We start from the raw sequence: 20,730 nt of genomic DNA, 5'->3' as shown, positions 1-20,730 counted from the left end.
CATAATATGTGGGGTATCTATGCCTTGTCTTTCCAGTGCCCGAAACATTGCCTTATGCTGTATGGAGTGAAATGTCTTTTCATAATCCACAAATGCCAGGCATAATGGTGTTTTATATTCATTTGCTTTCTCCATTAGCTGTGATATTACGTGAAGGTGATCCATAGTTGAGAATCCTGTCCTAAAGCCAGCTTGCTCTTTCGGTTGATTCTCATCAAGTATTCTTTCTAATCTGTTAGTAATGACCCTTGTGAAAAACTTGTAGATTTGGGATAACAAGCTAATTGGTCTATAATTTCCAATTTCTGATTTATCTCCTTTCTTATGCAGCAAAACTATGATTGCATTATTCCACTGCTTAGGCATCACACCTTTTCTAATGCACTTTGTGAAGAGCCTTGCCAGTTTTGTGTTATGTCTCTTCCTCCCAATTTTAACAACTCTACAGTAACTTCATCTTCCCCCAGGGATTTCTGATTCTTCATTTTCTTCAATGCATATTATACCTCATCAGGAAGAATATCAGGTATGTTGTATGTGTTGCTAATTTGCAATCCATCCTCCCCACTGTTGGCATCATTCCCTCGCTCCTTGTATAATTCTCTATAGTAGTCTTCTGCTATTTGAATTATGCCTTCTCTGCTGTTTATAAGTACACCATCGCTATTCTTCAGTTTCAGTATCATTTGTCTTTCTGTATTACTGCTCATGGCTGCTGATTTAAATCCATTGTTTTCCCTTAATGCTTGTTCTACTTTTCTTGTATTAAATCTTCTTATGTCCTCTCTGAGTCTTTTTCTAATGGCTTTGCATAACTCAGTATACTCGATTTTTTCCTTGTCAGTGTTTATCTTGCTCTTCATTTTTTGCCTTCGGTTCATCATAACAAGTGTTTCTTGACTAATGTTTTCTTCTTTGGATTTCTTTTTCTCTATAGGTTTCTTGGGCTTTATCACTTTCAGAAAGTTGTAATATTCCTCATCGCTATCTTGGTCCTGAGCAGTCTGCAGAAGCTTGAACTTGTTCTTAAGTTCCAGTATATACTGCTTTTTCTCCTCTTCTATTATCTCAAAGACCTTTGTATTATTTACTCAAGTCAGTTTTTTCCTTTCCTTTGCATCTATATCAAGTGTACATCTTACCATTCTGTGATCACTTCCAACATTTACCTTATTCAGGATGGTAACATCATTCACAATATATCTTCTGTTAGTGAGGATGAAGTCGATTTCATTAGTTGTTAATCCATTTGGACTCTTCCAAATGGATTAACATCATCATCATCATCAACTAAATGCACACTCGTTGATCACTCATTATTGGTTCGGCACTCGTTGCTTTGTTGCACAAGGAGTTGTCGTCTTCAGAAATGCTTCAAGAGGCATTTGTTTCCAAGATAATCTTCTCTTTTCTTTATAAATTTCAATAGCATGCATAAACATTTTTTAATGGAACGCACAAATTGCAACTAAAACGATTTGCTCGTAGTAACAAGTTTAGGAAGCTTAAAAAAAAAAAAAAAAAAAAAGGAATGAAGAGAAGATTCTGAAAATTTATTTGTTTTTTTATATGATTGAAGATTTCAATAAAGGGGAAACACAGTTCACCATAATAACATAAAAAAAACCACACAATTCCAGCTATTGTATTTTTGCAATTGCAATAACATGGAGTTTAATACCTGTTTATATATAATTGCTTGCAGTAACAGAAAAGCCCAATTAATCTGAAAGCGCAAATTGTTTTTATTGTTTTATGGTCGTGACCTCCAGAAACGTGCTTTAGAAAAATAGCACAAATCTGTTCAAAATTGGTTCTTATAACGGAACATATGATAACCCCAAGGGCTCACATCTGGTGAGTATGGGCTTGGCACACCAGGGTCCTGAGCTGGATATCATCATTCTCTTCTTTCTTGGTGATTCCCTTCTATTTCTGACTCTCTCTCTCTCACTCACAGGGTAACTCGGGAATTTTTTTTTTTTTGGCTGGTGCAGCATAAGTCTCAGGCTTCCTTGCACCATATGGCTAATAATAATAATGATGATGAAAGTGTAATGCATTTTAATGATTTGAATTGGTAACTAACACAACTTTCACTATATAAACGATCTTTTAGGGAGTTATATAGCGAAAATTTCAACTTCCGAGATCGTGGAACGAATTGCCAAAAAACAATGTGTTATTGGGTTTACATTATGATATTTTCGTGTTACAATGGTAACGGATTAATATTGTAAAGCGGGGTACACTGTATTGTATAGTTATGTGCGTGGTTTCAATTGTGGTACATATATATTTATGAATGTTTAACATTCATTTTTTGCGATTAATGTTCATATTTTTGATTTTGTTAATACTTGATACTTGGAAAAAAAAAAAAAAACTCGTAAAGTGAAAACTTGTAATGCGAGAACTGCCTGTACATGAGAAAAGTGAAAACTTAACAGTAGAAACTTAGTGAGTAAAGAAACAAAGTAATCATTCTGAAAAAATTAATTACATAGGAAATCATGTATAGTTATTACTTGCCAAGTAGTGGAATTCCACCATATTATATTACAGCTATACAAATACGATTAGAACTGACCAGTTCATAATAAATTATAACTGAATTTATTTCTCATCAAATGGGAAACTATATTGAAACAGTATTTTATAAAATAGATAGGGATGTTATTGTTGATTAGCTTATTGTAAAGTAGTTGTGGAGCTTTGGTGAACAGTAAATGATTACTACATATGTTAGCCAATCTGATAGTTTTGAGTACTAATTATATTTTTATGTATTTTGTTGGAATGCCAGTTGGTAAGGTAAATAATGTCAAAGTTAAATTTCTTTATTTTATCGTATTTCAATATCATGTGGTAGTGAAGCATTGCTAAGAGTAATATTGGGCCCAAGGAAGTTGATCACTCATTATTGGTTCGGCACTCGTTGCTTTGTTGCATAAGGAGTCGTCGTCTTCAGAAATACGACGACTAAATAAAGAAAACTCCACTAATGTGTGATTAGTGGAGTTTTCTTTATTTAGTTTAAGTTCGATGGGGTAAATTACTTTGGCTATAGGTTCAAAGTTTGCATTTAAAACTAGGATGTCATCTACATGTCTGAAATCTGTAAGGTTATCAGTAGGATTGTTTATGGTGTATAGTTCTTAATAGTGTAAAAATAGGTTGGTTATTAAGCTAGAAATTTGGGAACCCATGAGAACACCAGTGGTTTGTTTATAAGTAAGTTTGCCATCGAAGATATAGTTATTAAGTAAACAGAGATTTACATAATTGTTTTATGTATTATCACTTATATTTAATTTATCCTTGTATCTGTGATAAAGTTGTTTTAGCACAAATATCAGTAGGTTATGTGGGATTGAAGTGAAAAGGTTGGTGAAATCAAAAGTTTCTAAGCTGGTTATGGTAATATTAGATTTGAAGGTTTTGATGACAGCTTGGTAATTGTTTATTATCCAAGTAGATGTAAGATTGTTAAAAATAGTTTTAAGTAGTCTGAAAAATTGTTTAGCTGGGAGGTAGCAGCCACTATTTTTGGAGCTGTTAATGAATCTGAAGCCTACAGGTCTGAATCCTATATCTATTCATACTTATATATACTTTTGCATCCTTTAATGCTGCTTTGCATTTTTAGGTGCATCTCTCCTACCTGACTTATTAATTTTTCCTCAACTGAAACTTTTTTAAAACTACTTTTAATATATATATATCAAAATGTCTTAAATACCCTTTCTTACCTATCAGCAGCACATATTACTATCAAAAACAATACAATTATTAAAAATTGTTTTTATCAGTATCATTCTTAAAATAGAACTATTATGTTTTTCAGAAAACATTTAAGAAATGTAAACAGGTCCTGTTTAATGACTGTGCCCTGAAATCCTAATTTTTGAAGATGTAAATATTTCTAAATGATAAAGACTTAACTGTTCTGGTGACATATGGGTTCTCAGTAGACACAGTTCTGAAATGCTTGGTTTCAAAGAAAAAACAAGTTACAAAATCTAATCAAGACATTACTAATGAAAAAATATTGAGATAGACATATTTTCACTTTCTTTGGAAAAAAAAGTTTTTTTAATAAAGTTCAGCATAAGAAATTTTTATAGTTTAAGTAAAACAAACAAATGTTCGTCAGATGACAGCTTCAACATGCAAACACTATGCAATATGATTGATGACTAAACAATATGCAGTACGATTGATGACTTTTGAGGTTATGATGAACATCATGGCGAGATCCAATATTCCTTACATTTCGAGGGTACAGCTCTAAAACAGTGTTCACAGGCCGGCCGCTAGTTAGTACACCAGACCAAACCTATTGGTAACTTTCTAGGAGGCTTACGGATCAGCTAGTTTATAATCTTGCTACCTCTACTCTGCCAGATAGTAACTGGAGGGAGTCCGAGTAGTGTGTGCGCGGAGGCATTGTCGAGGCCACGTTATGTCAAGGATCTGGGTATATTCTTACCATGTGTATGCCATATCCAAAAATTTCATTACTTCATACAGCATGTCCCTTCCACTTTTTCTTACTATTAAATAAACCACGAATTATCAAACTAATGGAGTAAGCTTATCTGCGAAAAGATGTAAACCTCCCAAACACTTCCTAATTCATTTCACAAATATACGTGGTCTCAATTCTGATCTCAACGATGTCCATTTCCACTTGCAGTCTGCCAAACCCCATGTACTTTTTCTGACAGAATCTCAGTTATCGGTTGATTCAACTACTGCTCATCTCAGTTGCCAAATTATTCACTGTATGATTCCTTTCGCCTCAAAGGTGGTACTAGTGCATATGTCCGTTCCGATATTCCCTATCAGAGACTTGGTAATTTGGAATCTCCTCTTTTCGATCTTCTCTGGCTCAAAATCTCTCTACCTCATTGTGTCAAATTCATCTGTTGTCTCTACCGTTCTCCCAACTCCACTAATCACTTGGAGCTCTCTGACTTCCTCTCTTTGCAACTTGACTTTCTCCAGTCCAACTTTCCTAAAAGTGAGGTAATTTTCCTTGGTGATTTTAATGTTTACAACTCCAGCTGGCTTCCGTTTTCTAGTCACACCGACCCAGCTGGTTGAGATGCTGAGGCTTTTGCAATAATTACTAATAACCTTGCACAGATTGTCATTTAACTATACGAATACTGGACAATCCAAACCATGCAGCCAACACGCTTGATCTTTTTCTCACAAACAACCCTTCTAAGAAAACGGTCGAAGTAATAGGTCCTTTAGGCAGTTTAGATCACAACTTGGTGATTGTCTCTTCTCCAATTGAGCCTTTATCTCATGGCTATTCCCAACCTCGTGTTGTTTGGCATTATTTTTTGAATGCAAAATGGGATGACCTGCGAGATTTCTTTTCTTCTTTTCCTTGGTCGGATTATTGTTTCAAAACTTCAGATGTCAACGTTTGCTCAGATCATGTCAGTGAAATTATACTTGCAGGAATGGAATCCTTTATCCCACACTCCACTTTAAAATCTTATCCTTTATCTAAACCTTGGTTTTCCAATAAATGTGCTAAAGCTGTTCAAGAGAAGAACATTGCATATCGTAATTGGCTTGTTTCTAATTCTTCAGTTTCATTTTGTGCCTACACCAAAGCTCACAACAATTGTAAAACAGTTATTAATCAGTCCAAACTAGAGTTTGAACAGGCTAAGAGTAGAAAACTTGCTTCTTGCCCTAATGGTAGCCGAGCATTCTGGTCTCTTTCCAAAGCTATTGGCCGCAACTTTTGCCCATCTCTGCTCCCACCTCTGTCCAAACCAGAATGGTTCTGTTGTCACTTCAGCCAAGGATAAAGCTGACCTGCTAGCATCCCATTTTTCTTCCGACTCATGTATTAATGATCTTGGTAAAACACCTCCCACCATTCCCAACACGCTCCATTCAATGCCTCCTGTAGTCTTCCATCAAAAGGATGTCAGAAGTATTTTGACAAATCTTGATGCTAAGAAAGCTCCAGGTCCCGATGGTATTTCTCCACTTGTTCTCAAAACCTGTGCTCCTGAACTTACTCCTGTTCTATGTCGCCTTTTTTCATTTTCTTATTCCAAAGGTATTTTTCCTTTTGCTTGGAAATTTGCTCATATCCAGCCAGTTCCCAAAAAGGGTGACAAATCCATCCCATCCAATTATCGTCCCATTGCAATTACTTCTACGCTTTCTAAAGTAATGGGGAAATCAATTAACCGCCAAGTCTTAAACTACCTAGAAACCTTCTGTCTGATCAACGATCGTCAGTATGGATTCCGTCAGTCGATCCACTGCTGATATTCTGGCTTATGTTACCCATTTATGGACTAATTCAATGGAAAGGTTCGGTGAAACACAAGTAGTTGCTCTTGACATCTCAAAGGCTTTCGATCGTGTTTGGCATAAAGGTCTTCTAAACAAGCTTCCATCTTATGGTTTGCCAACTGTTTTTTGTAATTGGTTATCCAGTTTTCTCTCTGATTGCTCACTGAGGGTGGTGATTGTAGATGGCTCTGTCTTCTAACTTCTTCACTAATGCTGGTGTCCCCAAAGGTTCAGTTCTTTCCCCCACTCTTTTCCTCTTGTATATTAATGACCTTCTTCCATTGACTGGAAATCCTATCCATAGTTTTGCCGATGATAGCACATTGCATTCCACTTTTCATTTTGAGAAACCTTGCCCTGCTCAATCAACTTCAACTTCTCAAATATCTGCTACCAATTCCTTAAATGCTGATCTCCAGGTAATTCTCTAGTGGGGCAAAGACAACTTAGTTGATTTCAATCCTTCTAAAACTCAGTCTTTTCTTATATCTTGCAAAAAGGATTCTTCTGCTGCAATGCTCTTCTTTGGTGACACTCCGATTTCTAGGCAAGATGATATATCTCTTTTGGGGATTACCCTGACTTCTAATCTCTCTTGGCACAAGCACATTACAAATATTGCTTCCTCTGCATCTAAAAAAACTTGGTTTTCTCTTTCATTCTCGGCATTACTTTTCTTCCAAACAGCTGCTCATTCTGTATAAATCGCAAATCCGCCCTACCCTGGGATATTGTTTCCACATTTGGGGTGGTGCCCCCAAAATGTCTCTCAGGCTTCTTCATTCCATTCAGAAGAGGGCAGTTAGGTTAATTAATGATTCATCTCTAACAAAGTCTCTCTACTCGCTGTCTCATGGATGTACTGTGTCTGCTGTATGCCTCTTCTACAGATACTTCCATGGGCACTGTTCTTCTGAATTAGCTTCTATAATTCCCACTCTCTCTTTCAAAACAGTTTGAACACGTGCAGCCACCTGCCAACATCCATTTACTGTCCAACTTCAGGCTCATAGAACCAACTTTTCATCTTCCTTGTTTATTCATTCAACTGTTGTTTTCTGGAACAACCTTCCTTCATACGTATTTCCTGAAAATTACAGTCTACAGAAGTTCAAGTCCAATGTCAACAAATCTCTTCTTTTGTCTTCTCAACCTCCAACCCAAGCACTGTACTAAGTACTATAGGTTCTAATACCTCTCGTGTTTGGGGTTTACTTACGCGTGCGCGCACACACGACTTTTCAACCCTTATATTAAACTACTAACTAATGGTGGCCAAGATTAAAATTAATAGCCATTTTAAATACTTAAAGGATGATTTCAAATACATATTATTTTAGATGTTTAGTTTCTCATAATACTGTAAGTTAAACAGAGTTGTAAAAGGTCTCTGATCTTTACATATGCTGTCAGAAGACTGTTCTTTACTTACAAAAAAAAAAAAAAAAGTTTCAGATTAATTCCTGGTAATGGTTATTTTGGAAAATTTTATCCTCCAATATGCTGATTTTGTGCTAATTTATATTTCATGAATGCTGTAATTATCAGGAAATCTCTTACCTGTGTTTATCCTCTTACTAACAGCAACGTTATTTGATACTCCATACTTATTTATTAAACCCTTGCTTTTTAGAAAATGAAACTTTATTTTCATTAAACATCAGCTGGCAGTAGTGTTCAAATTCTGTAGTTTCAAAGCCCTTTTTAAATTAAGTGCTGGCTCTTGTCTACTGGCATATCATCAATAACGAGAAATAGCTCAGCTTACAAACAAAAACTAAACTAAATAATTAAACTCTTAACTTTTTCCTTGCATAGCTTATATTACTCTGAGACTCCATGTAAATTCTTGAATGTTTCATTGTATAATTGCACTAAATATACATAACTTGAACACTTTAATCAGGATTATTTTAGATTATACAGTATGAATCAGAGCTGTAATACTCAATATGTTCTACGTTGATAATAATATTAGTAAATTAATAAGAGGAGTTTACCTCAATATAGTACGTAGAACACTTCCGTATGATACCCTCCAGAAATTAAAACGGAAAAAACGAAAAAATCGACAACTTACCGGTACATTAAAGTAAAATATAAATAATTAAATAATCAATTTAACACAATTCAAAAACAATTTAAAACAATTAAAATTCAAATTAACGCAATTAAAAGAATCTAACGAAAATATTCAAAACGATTTTCCTTCCTGTATTTGTCTCGTGATGTGATCAGTTTTAATTGCGTTAATTTGAATTTTAATTGTTTTAAATTGTTTTTGAATTGTGTTAAATTGATTATTTAATTATTTATATTTTACTTTAATGTACCGGTAAGTTGTCGATTTTTTTCGTTTTTTCCGTTTTAATTTCTGGAGGGTATCATACGGAAGTGTTCTACGTACTATATTGAGGTAAACTCCTCTTATTAATTTACTAATTTAGATTATACAATAATCAAATACAAATTAACTAAACAGTCAGGTAACAAATTATGTTTTTGATTCCCCAAGGTTACAAATACTAATCAGAGTTCATAAAGTTCATCTTTGTTATGCATATTTTTCTAGTTAATTTCTTAAAAAAAAAAAAGAAAAAAAAAGTAAGGTTCATTTAGAGTGAGAGATTCCACTTTTATAATTTTAAGTAAGTTTAGTAAGTTTAGATCCTTCAAATTCAGCCGTAATTCTGAAATAATAATATCATTTTAACTTGTGGTTCTTCCCTAAACAAATATTAATATTAAGTCTCTGTTTCAAAATGTAAGCAAAAATAAAAACTTCTGCTTTAACAAGTGGAATTGAGCTTACCTTATCACATCTATGCCTATGGGTTTCAGTTCTTAGAAGTGTTGGAGATCATCTTTAAAATTAATAAATGGTAACTGCCATTTGCTTTATTCGTTTAGCATATTACTAAATTTCTATAATCTAGCATCATGTTACAAAGCTTGATGAGATATCAGCATACAGTTGTGTACGCATATGTGCTAACTATGATTGGAGAAATGTCAACATATTGCCAATACATAAAAGCAGTTCTATGAGTGAAGTTGGTAACTACAGACTGGTTAGTCTGACTTCAGTGATAGGAAAAATCTTAGAGACAATGATTAAGAGTGCAATCCAGGGTTTAGATAGTATGGAATTCTGAAGGACACACAACATAGCTTTGTTAAGGGAAAATTATGTTTAACTAACTTAATAGACTATTTTGACACAAGTGCTCATGAGCTGGATTTAGGGAACAATTTCAACATAGTTTATTTCAACTTTCACAAAGAATTTGACTCTGTCCCTCATGAGAGGTTACTGTATAAGCTTGAAGAGGGTGGGATTACTGGTAAGATTCTAAGATGGGTTGCTGCAGGGCAGAAGGCAGAGGTTTGTGAATAATGGATATTCTTCACATTGGTGTAATCAGGAGTGTTAATGGGCAGCCAGGAAAGCCCCTCATGGTGTCCTAATAGTGATTTTTCCAGTGTTATCCTGTAGAGATAGAGTGGTCATAATCCCACTGTATAAGGCAATTGTAAGACCACATTTGGAATATTGTATTTAAGTTTAGAGACCTCATCTGAAAAAAGACATTGAGCTTCTTGAAAGGGTCCAAAGATGGACAACTAGAATGGTTAGATCGGCAGAGGGGCAACTGTATGAGAAAAGGCTCCAGTTATGTGGGCTACAGACCTTGGCAACCAAGCACCTTAGAGGTGACCTGATTGAGGTTTTAAGGCGTGAGAGGGATTAGAAAAATGAATGAAGGTGGAATTATCACTGTTATAAAGAATTCCAGAATTAGGGATCATAGATTCAAATTTCAGGTCTTGAGGTTTAGATTAGATTATAGGAAGTTTTCTTTTAGCCAGAGAGTCATTGATAGCTAGAATATGGTCCCCTCACAGGTAGTTGAGGCTGACAGTTTAAATAAATGCAGTGGTTGGTCACCTGGATAGTTACCTGTGTGAAGAGGGAAGCTTATAATTTGTATTTTCTTATCTATTTGTTTTTTTTTTTTTTTTTCTTTTGCCAGTGCAGCAAAAGCCTGTGGCTTCCCTGCACTATATGGCAAATACTATTATTGTAACTAGGCCCAACATCTCTTATTTTCAGTTTCAAAAGTATGAGTGTTCAGAAATTTTTTTACACCTTTGTAGAAGCTTTAGTTCCAGCAGCTGGAAACAAAATGAAAACTCTCCCTTTTTTATCCATTTTTTCAATTTAGTGCAGGATTTGTAAACCACCCACAGACATTGAAGAGCAGTTAACACAAAAAATCAAAATGGTTTTGTAGTTTGGATAGGTATGGATCAGCTAATTGTTGAATAAAGCCATACTTTTATGTTACATTTTTTTTACTGATTTTGAAGGTAATGATATGAAAGAAGAATTATTGGTCTATATTGAATTTCCTGCTCAATTAGTTTTTAAAATATTTAATGCAGTAAATAGGCATGTTAAAATAAATCTTTGGATCTTTGGAAAAACTGTTTTAGTCTATGCCTGAACAGGGCTGCATTTGTGACTGGCAGGCATTTGGGTATAGCAGCAGAAATAAAAGAAGTGCTCAAAGATGAAAATGCAAATTATTACATAGTGCTTTATTTATTATGATCATCAGTACAAATCATAAATTTCAATAAGAGTGCATTCAATTTGCAACTGTTTAAAATTTTGTGTAAAAGAATTGGATCTGAGCATGCATATTTACGGATGTATGATAGGTGCCAAGTATGGTGCCATCCCTCTTGGCACTCATGTATGATGGGTGCCAAGAGGGATGAAAGGATTATTCGAATTAAGATATAAAGTTGAAGTATTTTTGAAGAAACAAAATTAAAACTGTCATTGTGAAAGACTGGATTGAAAATTTGCATATTTATCAGATATGGTTTTATTTATAAATGAATTAATGAGTAAGTTAAAAAAAAATCCTAAAAACTGATGGAAGCAGACACAGTAAATCATGATTCCCCCCCCCCCCATTCTCTCTGTTTCCAGTCTTTGTAAGCTCAGATGATCTAGATATTAGCAATGTCACGAATGATGCTTGTGAATGCTGGTAGGTCCTGTTTTAAGTATTAAGTGACTACTTTATATACCAAAAGAAGAGACACGTGAGTAGGAAATTTCTGAATTATTGGTTTCTTAATTCAATGAACATTATTCACTTCACTTTTGGGTAAAAGTAAAGGCAGAGTAGCCAACACTTCATGAAAAAGCAATGAAGGCTTTTTGACTTTTCCAACTACATACTTCTGCAAGACAATTTTTTGGTCATTAATAAAACCCAAACATTGTTTTCTTTTTATTTTAATCATTAATAAAAAAAAAAAAAACCAAGGCCAGTTACTCTCCATCAGTCATTTCATTAACTGAGAGGATTTTAAGATAATAAGCGAGAAAGAACAACAGTGATCACACTGATTGCTTTCTGTTTATACAAATTATGTCATTATTATTACATTATTGGTTAAAAATTTTTTTATTTCTCATATTAATTTGATTTTTAGTCAAAGGAGTTTAAAGGAATTAATGTTTATGAATGGAATTAGTTTAAAGGAATTAACGATTATGAATGAAATTGGTTTAAAGGAATTAACGATTATAAAAAGTTGGGTTTTTATTTTGTTGATTGAAGAATTTAATAAATATCATAAAAAAGTTACTTATTTGGAATTAATTTACTATTTTGTGATATATTTTGGGTTGAACAGCTGCTTAAAAAACTTTTAGATTTTAATGTTCATAAATGATGTCAACACAACTTTCATCCATTTTATTTTACTGAAAAAAATAAAATAATAAAATAAATAATAAATAAATAAGAGGTTGTTTATTCGTGTGTACTATTTAGAGGTTATCCTTTAATAAAATGGTGACATCTTAAAGCAGTTTTGTTCATTGTTTAGATGGTAGGTACAGAGTATAGATGTGCATAGTTCAGCAAGTTTGTACATATTTAGTTTGAATTTCCTTAATTCCCCAGCAAGCATCCTCCCTCAAAGTTGTTGTAACTCCATGATATGATACTACAAAAATGCTTAGAATAAAGGCAATCAGTAATTTAAAATTGGATACCATAATGTATTCATTATATTGACAGTACAGTGAATGTAAAAAGAAATTATATATATATTTTTTTAATTGTTACTTTAATTAATTTATTCTTTTTTTTAAAAGTTAACATAAACAGGATTAAAAAATCATCACAACAGATCGTGGATATTTCCATAAGCAATTTCCATATATTTCTGTAGATGCACACAGTTATCCTGTGGAATATCTTTTTAGCATGTATGGCAGAAATATATTTTTGAAAGTTTTATAATAAGATTTTCATTATATGCTTTGTGCTAAAAATAATATTTTAAAAAAATTGTATAATTTTTTTTAAAATTTTACATAATTTGAGAGCCAGTTTACTCCTTCCATTTTCCACATTTGATTTAATTTCTTTAACCAAATACAGTGAAACCTCCCTTTAACGGACAGCCATGGGGAACGAAAATGTGTCCGTTAGAGAGAAGTGTCTGCTAACAAGAAGTCTGAGGGAGGGAAAAAAAAAAAGAAAGAAAGAAAAATCGTTAAACGTTTAATGTAAAATTAAATTAAAATATATACAGATTTTGAACAATATTTTTGTAAATAATGGGATACACTTAAATAGAAAGGGTGCAAGAATATTTGCTGATGCTATCGAGGCAGTGTTAGGTGGGTCGGAAAACTGCTAGCTTGGGGGGAGACAAAGACCATTGGATTGACAGTAGCCACTGGCAGAGGTGAAAGAGATTCTTGCACTGCTTCTATTAGAATGAGCAGAAGCCTGAAAAACAAGACGCATGGTATTTCAGAGACTGCTGGGAGCCATTGCGGTACAAGTAAACACATGGGTTGTGTTAGAGTAGCTAAGAATAGAAACAGGTGCAGGTATACTTGCGTGTACACCAATGCTAGGAGTTTAGTAAATAAATTTGATGAATTTGAGGTATTGCTCAAAACATCAAAGGCAGATATTGTTGGGATATCAGAGACGTGGTGTCACACAGATATAAGGGATGCAGAACTGGAATTTGGGGAGTACAACGTCTACAGAAAGGATAGACAGGATAGGAAGGGGGGAGGGGTTATGCTATTAGTTAAGAAACACATAAAAACCAAGGAAGTGAAGCCAGTCGACATCGCCGGACAGTGCTGTGTTGAGTCAGTTTGGTGTGACAAGCATTAGGAGATCAAAATTGAGAGTAGGAGTGTGCTATAGGCCTAATGACTCTGATGAGTATAATAAGGAACTGTACAGGGAAATAGAGTGGGCCAGTAAATCAGAGAGTCTTATAATGGGAGATTTTAATTTCCCAGATATTGACTGGAATTTGGGGGCTGGTTACTCACACACTAGCAGGGCTTTTGTGGATTTATTGGATGATTGTTTTCTACATCAGCATGTTCGGGAGGCAACTAGAGGGAGTAATACTCTTGATTTGATTATCAGCAGTGATTCTTCATGCATTAAGAATCTGCAGATAAATGAACCACTAGGTGGCAGTGATTACAGTGTGCTGAAGTGGGATTTACTCAAAGAGGTAACTACCATTAGGGGTAAAGGGAAGGGTTATTGCTTCCGTAAAGGCGACTACGATGCACTGAGACTGTATTTAAATTCTATACAGTGGGACCAACTGATGATGTTACCAACAGCAAATTCAAAATGGGAAGCATTCAAAGAACTTATCTTGGAAGCTACTAGGCTTTACATACCAACTAAGAAATATTGTTCAAAGTTTAGGCCAAAATGGATGTCAGATGAACTAATGAGGCATATGGCAGAGAAGAAAAATGCATGGGATACTTACAAATTAACACATGACACAGAAGCCTATGATAGATACAAGTTGATATGCAACCAAGTTACAAAGGAGGTTAGGAAGGCAAAGGCAGATTACGAGAAATCCTTGGCAAGGGATGCAAAGAAAAACAGCAAAGAGTTCTTTACTTATGTAAACTCTAGAAGGAAGGGGATGAATCAGATTGGTCCACTTGATATTGATGGGTCAACTGTTGATGATCCTGCTCAGGTAGCTAACAAACTAAATGAATATTTTGCATCGACATTCACACATGAAGAGTTATTCAGCGAGGGGAATGCCAGAGGTGTATTCAACTCTAGCAGTAAGCTACAGAATCTTGAAATAACTGGGAGTAAAGTGGAGGAGAAACCGTTGAAGATAAACACAAGAAAGGCACCCGGGGTGGATGGGATCTATCCAGTTATATTAAAGGAGGCAGCAAAGGAAGTAAGCAAACCCTTAGCCATAATTATGAGAGCTTCCTTGGACTCAGGGGAGGTACCCATAGACTGGAAATGTGCAAATGTGACCCCAATTCACTAAGGAGGATCAAAGGCTGACACAAGTAATTATAGACCTGTGAGCTTAACTTCTGTTCCAGGAAAATTAATGGAGGCACTGGTTAAAGAAGCACTGCAGGATCATTTAGACAAGACTTCAGTTATAGCTCAGACACAGCATGGTTTTGTTAAGGGGAAGTCTTGCCTGACCAACTTGATTGGATACTATGATGCAGTCACAAAAGAACTGGATGCAGGGAATAACTTTGATATTATATACTTGGATCTTAGAAAGGCTTTTAGCAGTCTTCCATGTTGCACATGGAAGACTGCTACACAAATTGGAGCAGTGTGACATTGGAGGCAAATTGCTGCTATGGATAAAGGGGTGGTTGAGGGGGAGAAGACAGAGAGTGGTAATCAATGGACACTGCTCATCATGGACTAATGTTATTAGTGGAGTCCCTCAGGGCTCAGTGTTGGGTCCATTATTGTTTTCTGTATTTATAAATGATATTGATGATGGTATATCAAGCTTAATGTCCAAGTTTGCAGATGATACAAAGGTTGGCAGAGTTGTCAAGGACACTACTGACACTATGCTGCTGCAACAGGATCTGGAAAGGTTGAGCAGATGGCCTGAGAGGTGGCAAATGAAGTTTAACATTGACAAATGTAAAATGCTACACATGGGAAACAGCAACCCCAGAGCAACGTATCAACTCTGTGGTACTAAACTGACAGTGGTAGAGAATGAAAGGGACTTGGGGGTGGTTGTGCAGGCAGATATGAAGTTCTCTGAGCAGTGCAGACGGGCTGCAAGAGTAGCTCATGGAGTATTGTCAATGATATACAGGAATTTTTCTAGCAGGGATAAGGAGGTGATTATTCCATTGTATAAGGCAATGGTCAGGCCACACCTAGAGTACTGTATACAGGTCTGGAGGGCTCATTTCAAGAAGGATGTAGAGCTGCTGGAACGAGTACAGAGAAGGGCAACAAGATTAGTGAATGGAACAAAGGGGTGCTCTTACGAAGAGAGGCTTAAGTTTTGCAAATTACAGTGTCTGGAGACTAGGCACCAGCGAGGTGATCTGATAGAGGTGTATAAAGCCTTGAATGGTTTAAGCATGCTCAATGCTGATGAGATTCTTCCTCTGGCTCAGGAAAATCACCTGAGAGGGCATAAATTCAAATTGAGGAAAGACAGATGTAGGATAGACGTGCGGAAATTTGCCTTTAGCCAGCGGGTGGTTGGTTGGTGGAACAGACTTCCATCCCTTGTGGTGGAGGTTGATAGCCTAAATAAGTTTAAAGCTCAGCTGGACAGGTATTTTGAACGAACAGAGGGGTGAAGTGGAAGTGGGTTTTTTTTTTTTTTTTTTTTTTTTTTGGCTGATGCTGCATAAGCTTGCTTTCTTGCATCAAATGCCTCTACTAATGCTAATATACAATTACATACACAAGAGATAAAGAAAAATTGTTAAACGTTTAATGTAAAATTAAATTAAATTATATACAGATTTTGCACAATATTTTTGTAAATAATATACATACAATTGTGCTATGCATATTATGACTTTATCTTAAGAAAAATGCATACAGTAATCACTTATTTTCTTCTGCACCTTCTTCCGGCTGATAATTTTGTTTTCAACATTTGTTTGGAGTAAAGAAACCATTGAAAGTCCTTCAGTATCTTCTTCAGCGGCAAAAAACATTTTTAAACGATTGATTTGTATGAGCGCTTCTTCTATTTTCATCGGTGGTTTGTCGTTAATATGTTCTTCGACAGAATGACCTCCTTCCATTTCTTCATCCTCATGAGGAACTTCTTGAAAAATATCGATGATAATGTCGTTGATATCTAGAGCACCATCTTTTGTAGTGAGGTTTGAGTCTATATCTTTGTAGCCAGGGTCACTTGTAGCGGAAGTATCGTACATTATCAATAGATGTTGAAGTTCTTGTTCTTCTTGGTGCTCCACATTGCTGTTCACAACTTCAATTTTTGCGTTTGAGAAGCCAGACTTTACAAAACAGTTCACGACAGTTTGTTTTCTAATTGCGTTTACTGAAGAGGAAATCCATTGAATCAGCATCTAGTATGCTGATTTTCTTTTCAAGGTCACTCGCACATGTTACAACGTTCATGTTTGCAATGAGATGTCTTAAAACACGTTTTCTGTAGTGAAGTTTAAAATTTTTTATTATCCCTTGATCCAAGGGCTGACAGTCTGCAGATGTGTTTGGTGGCAGAAAAATGATTTGAATGTTGGACAATTCAATGTGTGGGTGAGATCCAGCATTATCCATGAAAAGAATAATTTTTCTGTTTTGACGAATCATGTTTTGGTTAAAGTGACTTATTCATTCGCTCATGATATCTTGTGTCATCCACACTTTTTTATAAGACTTCCAGTCAACATCCAAAAGATTCAACTTTATGCCCTTGAAACAACGAGGATTTTGTGGGTTTCCTGTAACAAGAGGTTGTTCAAAGTCTCCCAGCATATTTGTACACAATAGTACAGTCAAGCGTTCCTTAGAAATTTTTCCGCCATGGCACTTTTCGTTTTTTAGACTCATTGTTTTTTCAGGAAGAGCTTTAAAAAAAACAACCCTGTTTCGTCACAGTTGTAAATATCCTTAGCTTCAAAATCACGACATAAATCTTCCAATTTGATGGTCCACTCTGTTACAACCCCAGTATCAACAGATCCACCTTCACCACTTTCGGTTTTCCAAGAAATTTTATGCCGAGTTTTGAACTTGTCTAGCCATCCCACAGAAGCTTTGAATTCATTTACTCCCATAGATTTCGCAACCTCCAAAGCCTTTTCCCTAATAATAGGCCCATTAATGGGAATTTTTTTAGCACGTGCGTGACAAATTTGAAGTCCATCAGTTTTCGGGAATGATTTTTGAACCTGATCATTTCCGTGTTGCCAAAATTGTTTAAGCAGTTAATTTTTTTCTTTAGGATGTCGCTTACCTGCGTCTTCCTGATTTTGAATTTTGCAGCGAGATTGCGAACACTATTTTTTTGCCGATCATACGCATTAATGAGTTGGACTTTATCTTTTAAAGTTAAATGTTTACGAGAAGACATTGTGCACTTCACACGACACTGAACAGAACTGAAAAGACGAAAGGCCGACCATATTCTCCCCTCCCTGCACACATCAAAAGTTTTACACGTGCCTTAAAATTCTTGAAAAAGGGTTTAGAACTGCGACGTAAACCTTGATAAAATTCAGAGAATCGGAAATAGAAAATAAACACACTATTGAGGCAATACGTGAAAGAAACGTTCCTAGAAAAAGGGCCGTAAGCTCGCCCGCTGTCCGTTATGGGGAGATCAAATTAAGTGCTAATCTAAACGAAACAGTGCCTATCTGCATCCGTTACAGAGAATGTCCGCTAGACAGAAGCTGCAAACACGTTAAAACCAATGGAGGTGAGTTGGGGAATTTGAAAATGTCCGTTGTAGAGAGATGTCCGTTAACGAGAGGTGTCCGTTAGGAGAAGTTTCACTGTACATAATATGTATGAATTGGATTGCAAATAAAATCTGCAAATGAATTCAACTTTGGATGCTGATGTTGATAATAAAGAATTACTTTATTATTTCTTAGTATTGTGGACAGTAATAATGGGTGCATGCAGAGTGAAATGCCAATGCATTGGGAAATGTCACATCATACCAGCATCCCATTAGTGATGGATGTTTTTGTATGCTATGATGTGCTAGCCGAACACTAATATAGCACATTTCCCAATGCACTGACACTTCATTCTGCATTCATCCATTGTTATAGTCACCAGTATTAGGAAACTGACAAGAAGATAAAATGTGAATAAGAATTCCACTTAACAACCACTAGCAACAGTGAAACAGCAACCAAACAATAATAGCCATAAACATCAACCAAAAAATTATAATCCATCTGACGCACATTCAGAATGAAACAATGACACATAAGCTATGAAATCAAAACCAAAATAAATGAATGCTAGACTTTTATGTCTCTCTAGAGGTAATTTTTATTATAAACTCATGGTGCTTTCAACAAATGCTTAAGCCTACTGCTACATGAATGAAACACCTAATACTGGCAGATCTAATTTTATTGATATAATTCTAAAAAATTCTAATTCCTTTTGGAATGCAGCTCAAAAATAAAAACTATATTGAAGGAATACTCTAACCATTTTAATTTTCAAGTGTTTTTTTTTTTTTTTTTTTTTCTTTTTGGCATATGGAAAATGTCAGCAATGCCCTCTGCTGGATTACATATGAAAAGAAAAGCAAGTGGTCTAGACTATTTTGCGATTTAAAAACACAACACAAAGACAGGTCATTATTTTTTCTGGAGAAGGTTGCAGTATTGAAGAACTCTGACAAGTGGGACTTTGGTGAAGTGATTGTATTGTGTATGAAACTTTTTTTGTTTCAGCTGTGTATGATATATATTGAAAGGAGAAATAATTTAATTTGATGCAATGAATTTTTTTTTACTGTGCAATGTAATACTTTTCCATAGAGTATTTATTACTTTTCTTTTTATGCAGGATGCACAGTACAGAACTTACAGCATATTGCTTCTCTCCCCACCATTTACTGTGAACTTTCATTTTTTTACACTCCATTGAATAGGGAGCTGATAAAATGAAAAAATCCATGTACAGAGGAATTACACCTATAGCTTGACATTCTACCTACAGTCAACCAATAACAGTTATTGAATCTTCAGACAAGAAATAAAGAAAGATATAAACACAATATTATGCCTGAATACAGATCAAAGCACCTTCTAGAAGTTTTAACTTAAATCATTCATTATAAGAATATCAGTGATATATATCACCATATTTTTCTGTAGTAGTAAAAAACTACAGAAATAGTGTTAATGGCATCAATTTAATTGTATCTCATATTACAACTACCTTCACAACGAGTTACCACATATTGCACTACCTCGAATAAGTAATGCTTCATCAATGGAGAAGACTATTGTTACTTATTCTCAGGGGATACCACCACCCAGATGGCACCATTTCAAGACTTGTCGGTCTATCATCGGTGGGCAGGTAGGTACCCCGGTGTTGCATTCATGCCAACCTAGTTGTGAAGTATAACTGCACAATATGAGAGATGCCAGTTGGTGTACATAGTAATAATACTAAAAAGAATAAACACACAAGGCATAATAGGCTACGGATTGGTTGCAATCATGTTGCAACCAATCTGTAGCCTATTACGCCTTGGTTGCAACACCGGGGTACTTTCCTGCCCACCAACGATAGGCTAAAAAGCCTTGAAACGGTGCCGTCTGGGTGGTGGTATCCCCTGAGAATAAGTAACAGTAGTCTTCTCCATTGGTGAAGCATTACTTATTCGAGGTAGTGCAATATGTGGTAACTCATTGTGAAGGTAGTTGTAATATGAGATACAATTAAATCGATGCCATTTACACTACTTCTGTAGTTTTTTACTACTACAGAAAAATATGGTGATATGTGAGTGATATTCTTGTAGTGAATTACCAATCCGTAGCCTATTATGCGTTGTGCATTTATTCTTTTTAGTATTAAACCATTCATATAAACTATGGTTTGCATACATACATGTTAACCCTTCCAATTTAGTTGGAAATTTTCCAATAATGGATACATCTCTGGTATAGACCTGATTTTGGCATAAGAACTGGCATGTTATCTGAAGAGAATCATTGGTTCTTGATTCTCTTCAGATAACATTTCAGTGAAGAAACACTCATTGCTAGCAAAACTAGTCTGGTTTTAGTAATAGAGGCATGGGATGCAAGAAAGCAAGCATATGAGCTTATGTAGCATCAGACAAAAAAAAAAAAAAAAAAAAAAAAATCACATAACCATTCCCTCTAAAACTTTGTCCAGTTTCTCCTTGAATTTATTTAAGCTATCAACTTCCACAATGACAGATGGAAGTTCCAGCAATTAACCACCCGGTGACTAAAGGCAAATTTCCACACATCTATTCTACAACTGTCTTTCCTCAATT

At 35.2% G+C, this 20,730-nt stretch overlaps 1 protein-coding gene across 1 annotated transcript in view; it reads left to right on the top strand.

The window, feature by feature from the left end:
- Tmem214 (Transmembrane protein 214) overlaps positions 1-20,730 on the top strand; it is a 145,577-nt gene that overhangs the window by 61,167 nt on the left and 63,680 nt on the right. The gene's annotated exons all lie outside the window — the stretch shown is intronic.

The sequence above is a fragment of the Mastigoproctus giganteus genome, chromosome 4 (genome assembly GCF_048544385.1).
Source record: "Mastigoproctus giganteus isolate SK-2022 chromosome 4, ASM4854438v1, whole genome shotgun sequence".
In the NCBI taxonomy this organism is placed as follows: domain Eukaryota; kingdom Metazoa; phylum Arthropoda; class Arachnida; order Uropygi; family Thelyphonidae; genus Mastigoproctus; species Mastigoproctus giganteus.
Note: the sequence above shows the minus strand (reverse complement) of the source record. Positions and strands in the feature narration are given on the sequence as shown.